We start from the raw sequence: 21,638 nt of genomic DNA on the forward strand, positions 1-21,638 counted from the left end.
TCATAATTGTCACTTCCCGCAGGGGCCCGACGGGCCACGGGTTGCTGATGGGGTCAGGGCTTGGGAAGTCGGCTGGAGGCATAAAGACTTGGCGACTTTGATTTACACATTTGGAGTCTGTAAAGCACATTCACTCTGGGCTAGTAAACATGACGTGGATCTTAATTTGGTTTGGGGGTTTTTCCCCCTGGGTTGGCCGACTTGGGCAGTCTACAAATCTTACCACAGCACACAAAATACCATTAGCACGACCTTCTTAAAATCCATCCTTCTTAAGAAGCATTAAGAAGCATCCATCCTTCTTAAAATCCAGTGAGACAGGGAGCCAATGGTCAGAAGTGTCTCCATGCAAGTCCCCGGAGGATATCACCAGGAAGTGAGAGCTACGTTTGGCAAACTCCACAGGCTCTGGATTGCTTGTCGGTTCTGCAGAGAAAAACCAACATTCCTGTTGACCACACAACATATTCAGTGTCCTTAATTGGAAGTTTGTCACCGTAACTTGGAGCCCTTGGTCGCTGCCTAATCTTCAGTTTTGCTGGAGGTGCTAAAAATGGGAGGTTTTAGGCCAGCTCAAGGGGAAGAGGTGCTCGCAAAGTTTTGGGGAAAGCCAAAGAAAGAGAGAGGGGAAAAGGATGAATGGCAGGAGGCACCAGAAGTGGAGGGGCGGGGGGCAGAGGAAGGACACACAGGCCACCAGAGCAACAGGTCAGAAATGAGAGACACTCTCCGACTAAAGCCTCAGGGGCAGGATGGGCCCGGGCAAGATGGGGAAGGAGGCCAGTGCAGCCAGGCCTTCAAGCCACACCCCCATCAAATCTCCCCAGCCCAATCTGAGGAAGAAGATAAACGAGTCTGCTTTTACTTTAAATATTTTCATTTCTTGGAGCCACATCCCCACCACCTGTGTCTCTCTTTCTCTCCTTGTGAATCTTTTTCTTGCCCTTTCTCCCCCGCTGTCGTATCATTCGCGTACCTCCCCACACACCTTCTGATCCATGCGGGTTCCAGTCGCCACTCTTTTATTACCCTGGGGTGGGGTGGGCCCGGGCCCTTGACCCCCTCAGCTGCTTCTTGAGACTACAGGCATACCTCGTTCTATTGCACTTCACTTCATTGGCCTTCACAGAACTGTGGTTTTTACACACGGAAGGTTGGTGGTGCCCCAGCGTCGAGCAAGTCTACAGATGCCATTTTTCCAACAGCATCCGCTCACTTCGTGTTTCTGTGTCACATTTCGGTAATTCTTGCAGTATTTCAAACGTTTTCATTATTGTTGTTATATTTGTAACGGCCATCGGTAATCGGTGACCTTTGATGTTACTGTGGTGATTATTTTGGGGTGCCATGAACCATGCCCATATAAGATGGCAACCTTTATTGACAAATGTTGTATGTGTTCTCACTGCTCCAATGAGCAGCCATTCACCGGTCTCTCTCCCGGTCTCTCTCCCTCTCCTCGGGCCTCCCTGTTCCCTGACACGAGGATGTTGACAGTAAGCCAATTAATAACCCTACAATGGCCTCTAAGTGTTCAAGTGAAAGGGAGAGTCACGTGTCTCACACTTTAAATCAAAAGCTGGAAATGATTAAACTCAGTGAGGAAGAGAAGGCCAAGGCTGCGACAGGCCTGAAGATAGACCTCTTGTACCAGACAGCCAGAGAGTGAATGCAAAGGAAAAGTTCTCGAAGGAAATTTAAAGTGTTGCTTCAGTAAACCCACGAATGATAAGAAAGCCAAACAGCCTGATTGGTGATATGGAGAAGGTTTTAGTGGTCTGGGTTGAAGATCACACCAGCCACCACATTCCCTTAAGCCACAGCCTAATCCAGGACAAAGTCCAAACTGCCTTCAACTCCTTGAGAGCTGAGAGAGGTGAGGAAGCTGTAGAAGAAAAGTTGGAAGCTGGCAGGGGTTGGTTCATGACATTTAAGGAAAGTAGCCATTTCCCTAACATAGACGTGTAAGGTAAAGCAGCAAGTTATCCAAAAGATCTAACTACAGTCATGAATGAAGGAGGCTACGCTGGCCAACAGATTTTCTATGTAGACAAAGTAGCCTTATTTGGGGAGAAGATGCCATCTAGGACTTTTATGGCTACACGGGAGAAGTCAATGCTTGGCTTCAGAGCTTCCAAGGACGGGCTGGTTCTCTTGTTAGGGGCTCATACAGCGGATGACTTTCAGTTGAAGCCAATGCTCATTTACCATTTCAAACATCCTAGGGCCCTTAAGAGTTATGCTAAATCTACTCTGTGCTCTATAAACGGAACAACAAAGCCTGGATAACATCACATCTGTTTACAAGCAGCATGGTTTACCGAACATTTTAAGCCCACTGTTGAGAACTATCACTACTCAATTTCTTTCAAAATGTTACTGCTCACTGACAATGTACCTGGTCACCCAAGAGCTCTGATGGAGATAGACAGTGAGATTCATATTGTTTTCCTGCTTGCTAACACAATATCCACTCTGCAGCCCGTGGGTCAAGGAGTAATTTCAACTCTTAAGTCTTATTTAAGAAATACATTTTGGGGACACCTGTGTAGCTCAATCGGTTGAGCATCCAACTCTTGATGTTGGCTCAGATCATGATCCCAGGGTTATGGGATCAAGCCCCACATTAGACTCTGCGCTGAGTGTGGAGCTTGCTTGAGATTCTCTCTCCCTCTCTCTCTGCCCCCTCCCCTGCTTGTGTGTGTGTGCACTCTCTCTCTCTCTTAAAAAAAAAAAAAACATTTTGTAAAGCTATAGTTGCCATAGATAGTGATTCCTCTGATGGATGTGGGCAAAGTAAATGGAAAACCTTCTGGAAAGATTCGCCATTCTAGATGCCATTAAGAACATTCGTGATTCATGGGAAGTGGTCAAAATCTCAACATTAAAAGTTCGGAAGAAACAGATTCCAACCCTCATGGATCACTTTGAGGGGTTCAAAACTTCAGTGGAGGAAGTCGCTACAGATGTGGTCGAAACGGCAAGGGAACCAGAATTAGAAATGGAACCGGAAGATGGGACTGAACTGCACCGATTCCAGATAAAACTTGAACAGATGAGAAGTTGCTTCTGATGGATGAACAAAGAAAGTGGTTTCTTGAGCTGGAAACTACCGGTGGCGATGCTGTGACGATTGTTGAAATGACAACAAAGGATTTAAAATATTATATAAACTTAGTTGATAAGACAGCAGCAGGGTTTGAGAGAGTGCACTCCAATTTTGAAAGTTCTACTGCGGGTAAGATGCTACCAGCCAGCACTGCTGTCTTATTCTGAGAAACTGCCAGATACCCCAACCTTCAGCAACCACCACCCCGATCAGGCAGCAGCCCTCCACCTTGAGGCAAGACCCTCCGCCAGCAAAAAGATTACGACCCGCTAGAAGCTCCGATGACGGTTAGCATTGCTTAGCAACAGATTATTTTTAAATCAAGGTGGGTACATTGTTATTTTAGACATAATGCTATTCGCACACTTAATAGACTACAGAATGGTGTAAGCATAATTTTTCTATGCACTTGGGAAACTGAAAAATTCATTCGACTCACTTTATTGTGATGGTCTGGAACTGAACTCGCGTTATATCCAAGGTATGCCTGGACCCACATCCCTCCCCTTGGCCTCACCTTTCCTGTGGCCACCGTGCCTCAGACTGCAAGCCCTCCCCTAAAGAAAGCTTACTCTGGTGAGTGCAGGTGACTGTGGCAGGACCCAGTCTCTTCAGCCACAGTGATGTCGGTGGGGGGCTTGGGGTCCGGGCCTCCCACTTCCGCAGGCACAAGGTTTGCAGCTCCACACCCCAGGGTTTTTGGCACCCCCTCCTCCATTTCACAGTGGAGACTCGGTGGCCTGTTTGGAATGCAGGTCCCCCTGAGGGCCCCCACCATTGGCTGCCTACTCTAGACTAAGTGACATCAAAATAAAAAGCAGAATATTCGAAACTGTTATTCTTTAAAAAAAAAAAAAATACTGTGGAGTGCCTGGGTGGCTCAGTCAGTTCAGCATCTGACTCTTGATTTCAATTCAGGTCATGATCCCAGCGTCCTGGAATCGAGCCCCACATCGGGGTCCATGCCAAGCATAGAGCCTGCTTAAGATTCTGTCTCTCCCTCTGCCCCTCTCCTGGCTTGCTCGCTCTCTCTCTCTCTCTCCAACAGAAAAAAGTTTTTAATTACCACAATAAATAAATAAATAAATAAATAATTACTGCAAAGAGGGGCACCAGGGTGGCTCAGTTGGTTAAGCATCTGACTTCCACTCAGGTCATGATCTCACAGTTCGTGAGTTCGAGCCCCGTATAGGACTCTGTGCAGACAGCTCGGACCCTGGAGCCTGCTTCGGATTCTGTGTCTCCCTCTCTCTCTGCCCCTCCCCTATTTGCGCTCTGTCTCTCAAAAATAAATAAATGTAAACAAAATTAAAAATAAAAAGTAAACATTAAAAAAAACCAGTAATTGCTGCAAAGATTAAAAACCAGCTTCCCAAACTTCCCCTCCCTGCACTTAACTTCTTTGGCCGGGGTGAGAGACGTAGGCCCCTTTAATTTCTCTCCTCCCTTGCGTTAACAACAGTTTAATTTAATGTTACCAGAGATTCAACTGGAGTGCAGAGAACGAGATCCAACTCCGCAGCCATCTCTTATGACTACCAAACATTTGGGAAAACTTCCTTGAAAGTAGATTTTCACACCATTGGGAGCAAGCTAGTCCCGAACTGGAAAAACGTGAGCTGTCCCAAAGGTTTGCCACCAGCGTCACTGACCTATCCTGTGGGGTTCTGCCTAGAACCACGCCTGGTTCTCCAGAGTCAGAAACAAAGGAAAGGGGGCAATAAGATGAGAGGCTCTCTTGGCTCCCGCGTCCAACTGACCGCTAGCACAGTCCCTAAAGGGTAGAGAAATGCCATCGAATAGGGCCCCGGCTCTACGGCCTGTATTCACAATGGCGTCCAAGTACTGTCTCCTGCTGGAGGGGAGTGGGGGCAGGGCGGGGCAGAGCGTTGGGGGCAAGTCCCCAACAGCTGCACTTTGCAACTGGGGAATAAAGCACCAAGTCTTTGATCTTTTCTTCTTGTCCCTTCGTGTTTCATCTTGGGTTTCTAATTTCCTTTTTCGCCGTATATTTGACCAAGCCAACTACTCCAGGATCTAGCAAATGTTGTAAATAATGTACTACATTTCCTCCTCCAAACCCAAGAGGCTTGGACCTATTCGGCCTCTGGTTTTCATGAAATTACCACGGGCCCCGGGGGACTATCTATGTTTTCAAAAGTCACCTGATCACGGAATCTCAGGCTGAAAAGAGCAGTTCAAATCAGCTAGCCCAGCGTCATCATGTTATCGGTGAGGAAGCTGCCGTCCAGAGAGGTTGGGAGGTGTACGAAACGTCACGGGCTGACAGCCAGGACTCCCAGCTCCCATATCATGGTTTTGTTTTGGTTTGTTTTTAAGTAAGCCTTACCCCAACGTGGGGCTCAAACTCATGACTCTGAGATCAAGAGTCAGGTGCTCCACTGACTCAGCCAGCCAGGCGCCCCTATTCCAGGCTTTTGAGTGACACCGTACTTCAAGTATGGTTTCGATCCATGCCTGATTATGGGGGAATATGTTTAACAGGCCGCAGTCATGCAATGAGCTTTCAGAGAAAATATATATCTTCCATTTGGGATCCAAAGAGAAACATCAGAACTCCCCGTCAGGTTAGTGATTCGTGAAAACCCAGCCAAATCCCCACGGGCCCTGTTCCACAAGACCTCAGCAAGTGAGAGGTTTCATCTCTGGCCAAAAGTTGCTAGTGGCACACTCCCAGGGGTGAAACCCCAGGATATTCTCCGGGCTGGCCACTCAGTCCACAGCCACTTCTGTCTACACAGAGCCAAAATGGCGACAGTGTCGCTAAGAATGGTGTCTCTGGCTCTGCCATCAGCTGTCTCCATGGCTCCCGTAGCTTTCCTGCTTCCTGCCAGAGCTGCTCCTATCTGTGTCCCTCTTAGTGAGGGAGGAAATGGAGGCTTAATAGGGGCTTTCTCACTCTTTGTCAGCCTTGGATAAAAAGGGGGAGCTGACATCATGATCTCCAGTGGTGGCCCTGTTCTGGGAAGGTCTGATGCCACCCAGCTACTCCTCATTTTTTTCCTGTACTCTTCAACTCATCCCTTTTTCTCAAGTTTAACCTTCCCTGCAGGTACACATCCTATAATTGTCTCTGGCAGGTGGTGGGGTGCAGGTGACTTTATCTACACTAAGCTGGTGGAACCAAATCTCTTAAACCTTCCCCTTAGGAGAAGGCCATCTGCTTGTGAACTTCAAAGCTGAAAATTACCCGGTAGCAAAAATCTTGGTCTCCAAAATTGACTCATATAGCTCCTTCTTGAGTTAGAACAGCATCTAACCTTGGGAGATCTGGTCTTACCCATCCCATGTCCTATCCTTGGCAGACTGTTAACTCTCTATAGAGAGCTATAAGCTACACAGGGCTATATACATTATGGAATGATAAACATATGTTCCTACAATACAAACCAACTCACTGCTATTTATTCATTCTGTCAGTATTTTCTTTATGTATTCATTCATTCATTCATTCATTCAGCAAACATTTACATGTCACAGGGATGGCTCCTTGAAGCCTTCCCTGACCAACTCAAGAACCCTTCAACATCCAGGCCTGTCATCACATGACCCTTTTCTTTTCAATCATAGCATTTACCATAATAAGAAATTAACTTACAAACTGGGTTTCTGTCTTTCTCTTGCAACTACACTGTAGGCTCTTTGAGAGCAGAGGTATTGCTCGTCTTGTTCACAGGTATATCCGAGCACCTATGTTTCTCCCACTGATACCTAGTGGTTGGCACAGTGCCTGAGATGTAGGAGACAATTAAATACCAATTGAAGGCCATGTAGCCACTTGAAAGAATGGGGAGGACTCAATATGCACCACCACGAAAAGCTCTCCGAGCCAGACCGTCACATGAAAAACAAAACAAAACAAAACAAAACAAAACAAAACAAAACAAATCTGCCTGGTCTGATAGCATTTAAATTTTAAGAAAACATTCTTTTTCTAATATATAATTTATTGTCAAGTTAGCTAATATACAGTGTGTACAGTGTGCTCTTGGTTTTGGGGGTAGATTCCCGTGATTCATCGCTTCCATACGACACCCAGTGCTCATCCCCACAAGTGCCCTCCTCAATGCCCATCGTCCATTTCCTCCCCCTCCCCCATGCCCCCATCAACTCTAAGTTTGTTCTCTGTATTTAAGAGTCTCTTATGGCTGTCTCCCTCTCCACTTGAAACTATTTTTTCCCCTTCCCTTCCCCCATGGTCTTCTGTTAAGTTGCTCAAGTTCCACATATGAGTGAAAACATATGATATCTGTCTTTCTCTGACAGACTTATTTCACTTAGCATAATACCCTCCGGTTCCATCCACGTTGTTTCAAATGCCAGGATTTCATTCCTTCTCATTGCCAAGTAGTATTCCATTGTATATATAAGCCACATCTTCTTTATCCATTCATCAGTCGATGGACATTTGGGCTCTTTCTGTAATTTGGCTATTGTTGAAAGTGGTGCTATAAACATTGGGGTACATGTGCCCCTATGCATCAGCACTCCTCTATCCTTTGGATAAATTCCTAGTAGCGCTATTGCTGGGTCATAGGGTAGTTCTATTTTTAACTTTTTGAGGACCCTCCACACTGTTTTCCAGAGTGGCTGCACCAGTTTGCATTCCCCCCAACAGTGCAAGAGGGTTCCCATTTCTCCATATCCTTACCAACATCTGTTGTTTCCTGAGTTGTTAATTTTAGCTGCTCTGACCTGTGTGAGATGGTATCTCAATGTGGTTTTGATTTGTATTTCCCTGATGATGAGTGACGTTGAGCATCTTTTCATGTGTCTGTTGGCCATCTGGATGTCTTCTTTGGAAAAGTGCCTATTCATGTCTTCTGCCCATTTCTTCGCTGGATTATTTGTTTTTTGGGTGTTCAGTTTGGTAAGTTCTTTACAGATTTTGGATACTAACCCTTTATCTGATAGGTCATTTGCAAGTATCTTTTCCCATTCTGTCAGTTACCTTTTAGTTTTGTTGATTGTTTCCTTTGCAGTGCAGAAGCTTTTTATCTTGATGAGGTCCCAATAGTTCATTTTTGCTTTTATTTCCCTTGCTTCAGAGACATGTTGAGCATGAAATTGCTGTGGCTGAGCTCAAGGAGGTTGTTGCCTGTGTTCTCCTCTGGAGTTTTGATGGTTTCCTGTGTCACGTTTAGGTCTTTCATCCATTTTGAGTTTATTTTTGTGTATGGTGTAAGAAAGTGGTCCACTTTCATTCTTCTGCATGTTGCTGTCCAGTTCTCCCAGCGCCATTTGCTAAAGAAACTGTCTTTATTCCATTGGATACTCTTTCCTGCTTTGTCAAAGATTAGTTGGCCATACATTTGTAGGTCCAATTCTGGGTTCTCTATTCTATTCCATTGGTCTATGTGTCTGTTCTTGTGCCAGTACCATACTGTCTTGATGATTACGGCTTTGTAGTAAAGGCTAAAGTCCAGGATTGTGATGCCTCCCGCTTTTTTTTTTTTTAACGTAACTTTGGCTATTCAGGGTCTTTTGTGGTTCCATACAAATTTTAGGATTGTATGTTCTAGCTTTCAGAAGAATGTCAGTGCAATTTTGATTGGGATTGCATTGAATGTGTAGATTGCTTTGGGTAATAATGGCATTTTAACAATATTTGTTTTTCCAATCAATGAGCATGGAATGTTTTTCCGTTTATTTGTGTCTTCTGCGATTTCCTTCATAAGTTTTCTATAGTTTTCAGCATACAGATCTTTTACATCTTTGGTTAGGTTTATTGCTAGGTATTTTATGGTACTTGGTGCAATTGTAAATGGGATCAAGATCTTGATTTCTCTTTCTGTTGCTTCATTATTGATGTATAGAAATGCAACTGATTTGTGTACATTGATTTTATATCCTGTGAGTTGCTGAATTCATGTATCACTTCTAACAGCTTTTTGGTGGAGTCTTCAGGTTTTCCATGTGGAGAATCATGTCATCTGCGAAAAGTGAAAGTTTGACTTCTTCCTTAGCAATTTGGATGCCTTTTATTTCATTTTGTTGCCAGATTGCTGAGGCTATGACTTCCAACACCATGGTAAACAACAGTAGTGAGAGTGGCATCTTTGCCATGTTTTTGATCTCAGGGGGAAAGCTCTCAGCTTTCCCCCATTGAAGATGATATTAGCTGTGGGCTTTTCATATATGGCTTTTACGATGCTGAGGTATGTTCCTTCTATCCTGACTTTCTTGAGGGTTTTTATTCAGAAAGGATGCTGTATTTTGTCAAATGTTTTTTCTGCATCTATTGACAGGATCATATTGTTCTTAGCCTTTCTTCTATTAATGTGATTGATTTGCAAGCATTGAACCAGCCCTGCAGCCCAGGAAAGGCACCCACTTGATTGTGAATAATTCTTTTCATATACTGTTGAATTTGATTTGCTAGTATCTTGTTGAGAATTTGCATCCATGTTCGTCAAGGATATTGGCCTGTAATTCTCCTATTTAGTGGGGTCTCTGTCTGGTTTGGGAATCAAGGTAATGCTGGCTTCATAAAATGAATCCGAAGCTTTCCTTTCATTTGTATTTTTTGGAACAGGTTGAGAGGGATAGGTATTAACTCTGCTTTTTAAAAAAATTTTTTTTAATGTTTTATTTATTTTTGAGACAGAGAGAGACAGAGCATGAATGGGGGAGGGTCAGAGAGAGAGAGGGAGACACAGAATCTGAAGCAGGCTCCAGGCTCTGAGCTGTCAGCACAGAGCCTGACGCATGGCTCGAAATCACAGACCGTGAGATCATGACCTGAGCCGAAGTCGGACGCTTCACCGACTGAGCCACCCAGGCGCCCCAAGTATTAACTCTGCTTTAAATGTCTGGTAGAATTCCCTTGGGAAGCCATCTGGCCCAGGACTCTTTATTGTTGGGAGGTTTCTGATAACTGATTCAATTTCTTCACTGGTTATAGGTCTGTTCAAATTTTCTATTTCTTCCCGTTTGAGTTTTGATAGTGTGTGAGTGTCTAGGAATTTGTCCATTTCCTCCAGGTTGTCCAGTTTGTTGGCATACAATTTTTCATAATATTCTCTGCTGATTCTTTGTATATCTGTGGTGTTGGCTGTGATCTGTCCTCTTTCACTTGTGATTTTATCTGTTTGGGTCCTCTCTCTCTTTTCTTGTTGAGAAGTCTAGCTAGGGGGTTATCAATTTTGTTTTTTCTTTCAAAAAACCAGCTTTTAGATGCATTGATCTGTTGTACTGTTTTGTTTTTTTTTGGATTCTGTATTGTTTATTTCTCTTATCTTTATTATTTCTCTTATTCTGCTGGCTTTGTTTTTTGTTTTGTTTTGTTTTTTGGGTTTTTTGTGTTTTGTTGTGTTTTTTTTATTTTATTATTATTATTATTATTATTTTTTTTTTTTGCTGTTCTGCTTCTAGTTCCTTTAGGTGTGCTGTTAGATTTTGTATTTGGGATTTTTCTTGTTTCTTGAGATGATAGGCCTGGATTGCAATGTATTTTCCTCTTATGACTGCCTTTGCTGTATCCCAAAGGGTTTGGACTGTCATGTTTTCATTTTCATTTGATTCCGTATATTTTTTAATTTCTTCTTTAGCTGCCTGGTTCACCCAGTCATTCTTCAGTAGGATGTTCTTTAGCATCAATGTATTTGGAGGCTTTCCAAACTTTTTCTTGTGGTTGATTTCAAGTTTCATAACGTTGTGATCAGAAAATATGCATGGAATGATCCCAATTCATTTATATTTATTGAGGGCTGTTTTGTGACCCAGTATGTGATCTATCTTGGAGAATGTTCCACGTGAACTTGAAAAGAATGTGTATTCTGCTGCTTTTGGATAAGAAGTTCTGAATATGTCTGTCAAGTCCATCTGGGCCAGTGTATCATTCAAGGTCATTGTTTCTTTACTGATTTTCTGCCTAGATGATTTATCTGTCCATTGTTGTAAGTGGAGTATTAAAGTCCCCTGCAATTACAGTATTCTTATCAATAAGATTGCTTATGTTTGAAATTAATTGATCTTTGTATTTGTGTGCTTGCAAGTTGGGAGCATAAGTATCTATAATTGTTAGCTCCTCTTGATGGATACACCCTGTAATTATAATATAATGCCCTTCTTCATCTCTTGTTACAGCCTTTAATTTAAAGTCTAGTTTGTCTGATATAAGTATGGCTACTCCAGCTTTCTTTTGACTTCCAGTACCATGATAGATGGTTCTCCATCCCCTCACTTCCAATCTGAAGGTGTTCTCAGGTCTAAAATGAGTCTCTAGTAGATAGCATATAGATGGATCTTGTTTTTTTTTTTATTTTATCCATTTTGATACCCTATGTCTTTTGATTGGTGCGTTTTAGTCCATTTACATTCAGAGTGATTATTGAAAGATATGGATTTAGTGTCATTGTGTTATCTGTGGGTTTCATGTTTGTGGTGAGGTCTCTGGTCCTTTGTAGTCTTTGCAGCATTCCTTTCACAGAGTCCCCCTTAGGATCTCTTGCAGGGTGGGTTTAGTGGTCATGTACTGCTTCAGCTTTTGTTTGTCTGGGAAAGCCTTTATGTCTCCTTCCATCCTAAATGACAGCCTTGCTGGATAAAAGATTCTTGGCTGCATATTTTTCCTATTCAGCACATTGAATATTTCCTGCCACTCCCTTCTGGCCTGCCAAGTTTCAGTGGGTAAGTCTGCCACTACCCTTGTGTGTCTACCCTTGTAGGTTAAGGCCCATGGGTCCCTAGCTGCTTTCAGAATTCTCTCTTTACCTTTGTATTTTGCCGGTTTCACTGTGATATACCATGGAGAAGATATATTCTTATTAAATCTGAAGGGAGTTCTCTGTGCCTCCTGGATTTGGATGTCCGTTTCCTTCCCCAGATTAGGGAAGTTCTCAGCTATAATTTGTTCAAGTAAACCTTCTTCCTTTCTCTCTTCTTCTTCTGGAACTCCTATGATATGGATATTATTCCGTTTCATTGAAGCACTTAGTTCTCTAATTCTCTCCTCATGGTCTGGTATTTTCTTACCTCTCTTTTTCTTGGCTTTATCCTTTCTATTTCACTTATTCTCCCCTCTGTCTCCTCCATCCTTGCTGTCACTGTATCTAGTTTATGTTTCACCTCTTTTACAACATTTCTTAATTCATCATGACTATTTCTTAGTTCCTTGATCTCTGCAACAAGAGATTCTCTCCTGTCTTCTATGCTTTTTTCAAGCCCAGCAATTAATCTTATGACTATTATTCTCAGTTATATTGTTTATATCTGTTTTGAGCAATTCTCACTGTCATTTCTTCCTGGAATTTCTTTTGAGGAGAATGCTTCCATTTTATCATATTGGCTAGTTTGCTGACCCTTATGTGTTTTAACGGCTTGTTATGAGTCCTGCACCTATGAGCACTACTATATTAAAAAGGGGTCATACACTGTCCAGGGCCTGGCCCTTCAGGGGATGTTTTCAGAGTGTGTTTCATGCTCTCTGTTGTGACTCTGGTTGCTTTATCTCCCTACTCATAGTGGTGGTTTGGACCTTCCACCAGGTGTGCTTTGATTTGTTCATTGAAGTATCCCCATGGCCCACCACGTTGTCCCCATAGGCCCCCGAAGATGTTTCTGTTACTCTGTAGCCCGGATTCCTGGAATTCCAAGACTTCTGGCCTCCATACTGCTGTGTTTGAGGGATGAGGGAACTTCGGGTCCCCCTACTTCTCCGTCATGTTGACTCTCATTCTTAAGACAACATTCTAAGGGTGCCTCTGTGGCTCAGTCAGTTCGGTGTCTGGCTCTTGGTCTCGGCTCAGGTCATGGTCTTGCAGTTCATGGGGTCCAGCCCCGCGTCAGGCTCTGTGCTGACAGTGCAGAGCCTGCTTGGGATTCTCTTTCTCTCTCTCTCTGCCCCTCCCACACTCTTTTCCTCTCAAAATAAATAAGTAAATATTTTTTAAAAAGAAAAAATTCTAAACAAAACTATAGATTTCTGTACATGTATACACCTCTGTAAGTGCATGAAGAAGATCTGGGTAGAGAGGAGGGAACACTTGTAAACTCATTCTATGAGGTCAGCATTACCCTGATACTAAAGTCAGACAAAGACGCTACAAAAACCCTGCAAACCAATATCCCTGATGTATTTTGATGCAAAATTCCTTGACAAAATACTAGCAAACTGAATTCAACAGCACGTGAAAAAGATTATACACTATGGCCAGACCGGGTTGATACTTAGAATGCAAGAATAGTTCAGCATATGAAAAACAATCGACATAATACACCACATTCACAGAATGAGGGACCAAAAATCTGCAAGATCATCTGAGTTGAAGCAGAAAAAGCATTTGACAAAATTCAACACCCTTTCATGATAAAAACAATCAATAATCTAGGAACAGAAGGAAATGACCTCAGTATAATAAAGGCTATAGCTAACATCATATTCAGCAGTGAAAGACTGAACACTTTTCCTCTAAGATATGGTTAAAGGCAAAGATGCCTACTCTTTCCACTTCTGTTCAACGTAGTACTGGAAGTCTTAGCTAGAGCAATTAGGCAAGAAAAAGAAATAAAAGGCCTCCAAATTAGAAAGAGGTAAAATCGTCTGTTCACAAATCACATGATCTTATATGTAAAAAAAAGTCCTAAAGATTCCACATTAAATAATTGTTAAAACTAATAAGCAATTTCTGCAAAGTCGCAAGAAACAAACTTAACACATAAAAGTCAATTGCATTTCGATAAACTAAACATGACCAATCTGAAAATGAAATTAAGAAGACAATCTCATTTGCATCAAAAAGAATAAAATGCTTAGGAATAAACTTAATCAAAGAGGCAAGAGACTTGTACACTAAAAACTAAAAAAAAAAAAAAAAGAATTCTAGAAGAAATCAAAGAAAATGGATTTATTTATTACAAATAAATGGATGACATCCTATGTATATGGATTGGAAGACACAATGTTAAAATGTCCACACTACCCAAAGGGATCTACAGATCCAGTACAATCCTTACCAAAATGCCAATGGCATTTTTTATAGAAATAGAAAAAAAAAAAAAAGGTAAAATTCATATGGAATCTCAAGGGACCTCAAATAACCAAAATAGTCTTGAAAAAATAAAGAAAGGGGGTGCCTGAGTGGCTCAGTCGGTTGAGCTTCCGGCTTCAGCTCAGGTCATGATCTCGTGGTTCGTGAGTTCGAGCCCCACGTCGGGCTCTGTGCTGACGGCTCGGAGCTTGGAGCTACTTTGGATTCTGTGTCTCCCTCTCTCTCTGCCCCCTCCCACTTGTGATCTGTCTCTGTCTCTGTCTCTCAAAAATGAATAAACGTTAAAAAAAAATTTTAAAGAACGAAAACTCTAAAAGCCCAGAAGAAAGCATAGAGGAAATGGTTCAGCACATTGGATTGGGTAATGATTGTTTGGATATGATGCCAAAAGCACAGGCAACAAAAGCAAAAATAGATAAATGGGACACCAAATTTAAAAACCTTTGTGCATCCAAGGAAATAATCAACAGAATGGAAAACAGCCTATGCCGTGGGAGAAAATATTTGCAAATCATATTTCTGATACAACTCAACAACAAAATAAGCAAATTAAAAATAAACAAAGGACTTCAACACGCAATTCTCTAAAGAAGATACGGAAATAGCCAACAAGCATATGGAAAGATGCTCAACATCAGTAATCATTACGAAACACAAATCAAAACTGCAATGAGACATCACCTCGCACTCATTAGGATGGGCACTACCAAAAAAAACAGAAAACAAGTGTTGGCAAGGATGCAGAGAAATCAGAACCGTCGTGCGTTGTCGGTGGGAATGCAAAATGGTGCAGCTGCTATGGAAAACAGTACACAGTTCCTCAAAAAATTAAAAATAGAATTATCATAGGATCCAATAACCCCACTTCTGGGTAGCCACACAAAAGAATTTATATGCAGGATTTCAAAGAGATATTTGTACACCCGTGTTCATTGCTGCATTATTCACAATAGCCAAGAAATGGAAACAGCTCAGAAGTCCACTGATGGATGAACGGATAAGCCAATGTGGTATATCCATATAATGGAATATTATTCAATTTTAAAAAGGAATGAAATTTTCACGCGTGCTACAACAGGGATTACCTTGAAGTCATTATGCTAAGTGAACTAAGCCAATCACAAAAGGGTAAATATTGTATGACCAGATTTATGAGATACATAGAGTAGTGAAAGTCAGAGACAGAAAGTAGAAAGGTGGTTGCCAAGGGTGGGAGAGGTGGGAGATAGTGCTTGATGGGCATAGAGTTTCAGTTTTGCAAGAACAACATGTTCTAGGGATCCACTGTGCAACAATGTAAATATACTTACTGAACTATATACAGTTGACCCTTGAACATCACAGGTTTGAACTGTAAACGATAAACACAAGTTTGAACTCTAAAGGTCTGCTTGTATGCGAATATTTTCCCGTAAATATGGTACAGTACTGTAAATGTAGTTTTCTCTTCCTTATGATTTTCTTAACATTTTCTTTTCTCTAGCTTACTTTATTGTCATACAGTATATAATATACACAGCATACGGAATACGTGTTAATCGACTGCTTATGCTATCTGTAAGGCTTCCAGTGAACAGTAGGCTATTAGTAAAGTTTTGGGAGATTCAAAAATTACATGCAGATTTTTGACTGCACGGAAGGTCAGTGCTCCTAACCCCTGTATTGTTCAAATCAATTGTACTTAAAGTGATTAAGATGGTAAATTTTATGTCATGTCCTTATAACCACAATTAAAAATAAAATTTAAATTTAAAACAAAACGGAAGGATTTGGATGGATATGGAGGAAAAAAGAAATACTGGAATGAAGAAGAAATACTGTTTTATCTCTATTTTTGTTATAATGAAACTGTTTTCAGGTATTATATAATTAAAATGTTTGTTAAAAGCTAAGTGCCCATCGACAGATGAATGGATAAAGAAGATGTGGTATATATGCACAATGAAATATTACTCGCCATAAAAATAATGAAGTCTTGCCATTTGCAGCAACATGGATGGACCTGGAAGGTATTATGCTAAGTGAAATATGTCAGACAGAGAAAGACAAAATGTGGTTTCACGTATATGTGGAATCTTAAAAACAAAACGAAACAGGGGCGCCTGGGTGGCTCAGTTGGTTAAACGTCCGACTCTGGCTCAGGTCATGATCTCGCGGTTTGTGAGTTCGAGCCCCACGTCAGGCTCCGTGCTGACAGCTCAGAGCCTGGAGCCTGTTTCGGATTCTGTGTTTCCCTCTCTCTCTGCCCCTCCCCCGCTCACGCCCTGTCTTTCTCTCAAAAATAAAATCATTAAAAAATTTTAAAAGGAAAAGGAAACAGAAACAGACTCATAGATACAGAGAACAAACTGGTGGTTACTGGGGGTGGGGAGGGTAACATAGATGAAGGGAATTAAGAGGTCCAGATTTCCAGTTATAAAATGAATGAGGCACAGGGATGAAAAGTACAGCATAGACAACACAGTCAGAAATATTGTCGCTACTTTGTATGGTGACGGGTGGTAACTAGACTTATCGTGGGGATCATTTTGTAATGTATAAAAATATCAAATCACTATGATGTACCCTGGAAACTCGTAAGATATGGTATGTCAATACAAGCCAAAGCTTTGGGGCACCTGGGTGGTTCAGTCATCCAACTTTGGCTCATGTTCAAAACCTTCTACTGCCTTTCTACAAGCTCAGCTGCAATATATTCGAAACAATATATTCAAACGCACTGAGCTCAAATAAAGCCACGAAATAGGAGGCGGGAAGAAGTCTTTGAAAGACCCCTCTGAAGATAGTTGATGAGATAACTGAACTAAATGTCAAGGAATGCTAAAGCCCTAAGGCTTATTATACGTACACAAAGTGATCTAAAGCAGAGGTGGGCTGGGCCAGACCCCAAGAGCTTGTTCCAAGGTTATTTTCATACAGTCATCAGGTTCAGCCTAACAAAACGATTACATATAAGTCCTTGGAGGGGCCGCTGAATGAGGAAGAATGATTTTTAACCAGCATGTTATTTTTTTATGTCAAGTATACATCAGCCGTGCCGGGGAGGGGGTGGTGTTGAGACTTTTGTTCTCTTTAATTCGCCCAGGCGTTTGGGTATACACCATTAATGTGCTCCACCAACCATTCATTCATAGCTAGAGCAAAAGGAGCTTTAAACCAACCCCTGTCTCAAAGCCAAACGGACGGGGTTTAAATTCAAGAGTCCAGCGTCCCGTCAAGATATTTATCTAGTCAACTCTTTGTTACCCTCGCTAAGGAGAGGAGAAGCATTCACACGGAATACTGAAAGTGCTTTCAGGGGTATGGCCAAGGAATTTTTCTTTTCGGCATTACATTTGCCTTTCTTATTCTGTTTTCTTTAGGTGGAACAAGAAAACCATATTGCACTCCCAGAGCCCCTCAGGGGCTAGTGTCACAGATGAGAATAGCTGGGGTCCGAGGCCAGCATCGCCGGGGGGCCGGTCATAACGACGATGGCTCACAGGCACCCCGTGCGCTCCTGGCTGTCTCCCACGTCTCTGGAGCTGGCAAAGGAACAACAGCGCAAGGTTGTTTCCAAGAACAAAGTTGTCAGAGACTCTGAAGTCACGGTAGCTCTACTTTGGAGATCTACCCCAGTCGTTGCAGACCCCCGGGAGCCAACCCAGGCAGAACATCTTCATTCAGGAAGCATACAACATTGTTGTTAAAAACACGGTCCTGGAAGCCAGTCGGCCTGGGTCGCAGCTCTGCGAACTCGTGGCCTTGGACAAGTCACTTAAGTTCTCTGTGCCACATCTGTAAAATGGGCATAATGATCGTTGTGAGGAGTAAGTGAGCTCACATATACAAAGTGCTTAGGTTAATCTTAAAGCTCTCAACGTACGTTAGTTCTTTATTAGTTCCTCCTTCCATCTGGTCAGCTTAGCCCATCCAGACCTCCCCAAGGGCCTCGTGGAGGCTTCAAGTTTCCGGAGGCTTTGCAGCCATGGGCACACTTGTCACATGGTGTTGTGTTGTTTATCGGCCTTCCGCGTTGGATTGGGAGCATCTTGAGAACGGGGCCAGGTCTTATTCATGGTTATATCTCTAGCAGTTGGCAAAGTCCCTGGCCAGAAAGAAAGAAAGAAAGAAAGAAAAACAATAGTACCTCAGTTAATGTCTTTGAATTAAGCTCTTTTGAGGTTCCCTTAATTCTCAAATTCCTAATTCAGATCTCAGCAGTAGCCCAGTCAGGTGCCCCACGTGGCTTATTTCTGAGGTCAGTGACAACATGTCTCACTGTCAGAAACTTCCATAAGTGGCAGGGGACAGTCATGGAGAGTACCACTATTGTCCCATATGATGTCTCCAGCAGACTTTCACCAAGTGCCAGAGAGAAAACCTAAATAATTACAGCCAATGGACACCCATTCTTCTGTCGGTTACTTGAGAAATATGTGTTTTCAGGGAGCCTAGGCATGGCGGGTAAGCAATGCCCCCCAAAGATGCCCACATCCTAGTCCCCAGAATCTCTTATCTTCTATGGCAAAAGGGCCTCTTCAGAAGTGATTAAATTAAGGCTCTTGAGTTGGGGAGATTATCCCAGATTATCGTGGTGGATCTGATGTCATCACCAGGTCCCAATAAGTGGTAGGCGGGGGAGGGTGGCGGCTGATGGCTCAGTTGGTTAAGCATCTGACTCTTGATTTCAGCTCAGGTCATGATCTCCCGGTTTGTGAGTTCGAGTCCCACATCCGGCTGCACAGAGCCTGCTTGGGATTCTTTCTCTCCCTCTCTGTCTCAGTCTCTCTCAAAATAAGTGGATAAACCTTGGGGGGAAGAAAGGAAAATTCTGAAAAAAAAGAGGGAGGCAGGAGGGTCAGAGTCAGAGAAGCAGATATGGCCTGGGAAGCAGAGGTCAGAGAGAGATTTGAAAGTGCTGTGCTTGCAGCTTTGAAGGTGGAGGGAAGGACCGTTTACTAAGAAGACCTGCGGGCAGCCTCTAGAAGCTGGAAAAGGGAAGGAAACAGATTCTCTGGTGAAGCTTCCGGAAAGAATGCAGCCCTGTCTCTCCTATCCTCTTCCACAAACTCATTCAATGCTTCCTTATCACCTACAGGATAAAAGTTCAATTCCTCGGCATTGCACTCAAACCTCTGGCCCTAACTTGCCTTTCTGGACTCGCCTTTCACTGTTTCGAGCTTCCACACATGGAGCTTCCTCCTGCGCCCTTGTCTTGCTCTGTGTGGTCCTGCGCCCACCACCTTGTCGCTGAGGCTGATTCCGGGGAGGGGAGGGCTTCTTCCCTCCTTCCCTTCGTGCATCGAGCTGAGGCACTGGCTCCCCCAGTAGGTTACCAGTAACTCCCTGGAGCCCTTCCTCATTCCACCTCATTAGGTGTTCACGCATTTTGTCTATCACCCTAGAGCATCAACACAGTGAGGACAGGAGCAAAAAATAAATACACTTATAATAAGGAAATAAGTACATTTTTTTTTCAGGATGCAGTGGGGGGTTTGTTTTACTTATTTTGGATTGAGAGAGAGAGAGAGAGAGAGAGCAGGAGCTGGGGAGGGGCAGACAGAGAGGAGGACAGAGGATCTGAAGCGGGCTCCGCGCTGACAGCAGTGAGCTCGAATTCATGCACCATGAGCTCATGGCTTGAGTCAAAATCAGAGGCTCAACCGACTGAGCCGCCCAGGTGCCCCAGAAAATAAGTACATTTCTTGAAGATCTCTTCTCTTTCACTTCTCACCACCACCACCACCTCCCCTACACACACACACACACACACACAGCCATACATATAGTAGTCACTCAATAAACGCTGCAAGAAGGAATACGTATTGGGGTCAAACAGCACAGTGAAAACACTGCAGGGGAACAGTCTGCATAGCTCTCAGACGCTCTTTCCATTCTGCTGAGGAGAAAAGGTGACAGGAACCAAAATTAGGAGTTGCAGAGGGCCGGGGGTTCCAATCCACGTCCTGACACATATTCACTATGTGACTTCAGGCAAGGTACCCAACATCCCTGTGCTGCCTCTTCCTCATTTATAAAATGGGAAGGGTATTGACACCTTCCCTTGTAGGACTGTGGTTAGTCCCATGAGAAAAGTCGTTCAAAGCCCTTAGAACGCTCTCTGGCAGGAAGGAGGCATGTGATGGTGATGAGTGTGCCATTAACAGTATCTTTCCTCCCTAAGCCTTGTCAGCACGGGCCTGTCCCCTTCACCTCCTAGTGGCCTCAGTTTCCCATGTCACCAAAATGATAGCCCATACCACTCTGCTCATTTCCAGGGTTACACCTTATTTAAATGTACGGAAACGCCATTTTATTGAAAAATGTTCAGAAACGCTGGAAAGCGTTAAGCAAATGTCACGCATTTTCAGTCCTAGTTATGATTTGATTCCACCAGGTGCCTCTCCCCGGCACCCACCCTCCCCCGCCACCAAAACGGGAATGCCTCAAGGTGATGAAAATTAATAATATCTCAACAGAAATAAAACTTCGGTACATTATAGTAATTTCTAAATCTTTTCCTGACACTGTATATTACAGGGGACTGATTCGTAGAAGAATACCCCTTTTGTGAACAGCCCGAGGGTTTTCGCTGTTATTTTTTAACATGAGATGTGACATCAGGCTCAACATTGAGACCGGGTGGGAACTTTGTCAAGTTCAACTCATCGCTGCAGCTACTTTGCTCTGTGTTTAATGAGCAGGCGTCCTCCTTTGGAGACAGGCCGAAGTGAACTTGGATCAGACCCTTAGTCCTGGAACAATGCATCCCACCTTTGTTGGAGCCCAAAGAGCTTTTCTGTGCAAAGGCCAGTGTGTCTTAACAAATGGCATTCCGCACATTTTCTCGGCCACGGCTCCAGCCTCAGCGGGATTCCACTGCATTCTTGGCAGTCGGGCTCCTCTCCTCTGGCAGGGGGTCAGCCCGGGGCCACTGAGGTCAAGGAACCTCCACAGGCCGCCCCTGCCTCGAGGAGGCGGACAATGCAAGCCCCCGCCACAGCGCTTCCTGCTTCAGCTTGGGCTCGAATGTGCACAGCTGCCCCCGCGAGAGGGGCTCCCGGCCTGCCGAGGACCGGGCGGCCTCAGCCAGCACTGGAGCCTGCGAGGAAGCCGAGGGGGAGAGTCTCAATCTTAGCTCAGGATTTGAAGGAGGGGAGCCCTGTGGGAAGGGGCCGGGAGGGTTACACTTCCTTAGGAAGCCCTTGCCAGCAGCCCGTGCTGTGGGAAATGCACGAGGGCGCGTGACTGCCACCACGGTCCCGGTCACCGGTCACCGCCGGGCCTCCGTGTGAGTGGATGAGGTCCATCAAAAGGCCTCCTGCAGGAAGGAAATGCTACGAGCTGTGATTATGTTTGGGGAGAGGGATTGTGGGTGAGTTTCCTTTTCTTCCTTATATTCACTCTACTTTCTCATTTAACAATGACGTGCCTGCTAGCGTAAGCGCGCTTAACAACTCCACCCTTAAAGGCCACACTGCAGTCCTCGTGCGGAAGAGTTCCCACGGTCGAGGGTTGGGATAAGGGTCTGACTT

The 21,638-nt window shown here is 43.7% G+C and overlaps 1 pseudogene; it reads left to right on the top strand.

Moving 5' to 3' along the window:
* The first annotated feature begins 1,519 nt into the window (after nucleotides 1–1,519).
* On the top strand, nucleotides 1,520–21,398 carry LOC124513835 (tigger transposable element-derived protein 1-like; annotated as a pseudogene).
* The last annotated feature ends 240 nt before the right edge of the window (nucleotides 21,399–21,638 follow it).

This window comes from Lynx rufus, unplaced genomic scaffold (genome assembly GCF_022079265.1).
Source record: "Lynx rufus isolate CCGP_SWC_20201006 ecotype Redwood Valley unplaced genomic scaffold, mLynRuf1.p SCAF_19, whole genome shotgun sequence".
Taxonomy (NCBI): Eukaryota; Metazoa; Chordata; class Mammalia; order Carnivora; family Felidae; genus Lynx; species Lynx rufus.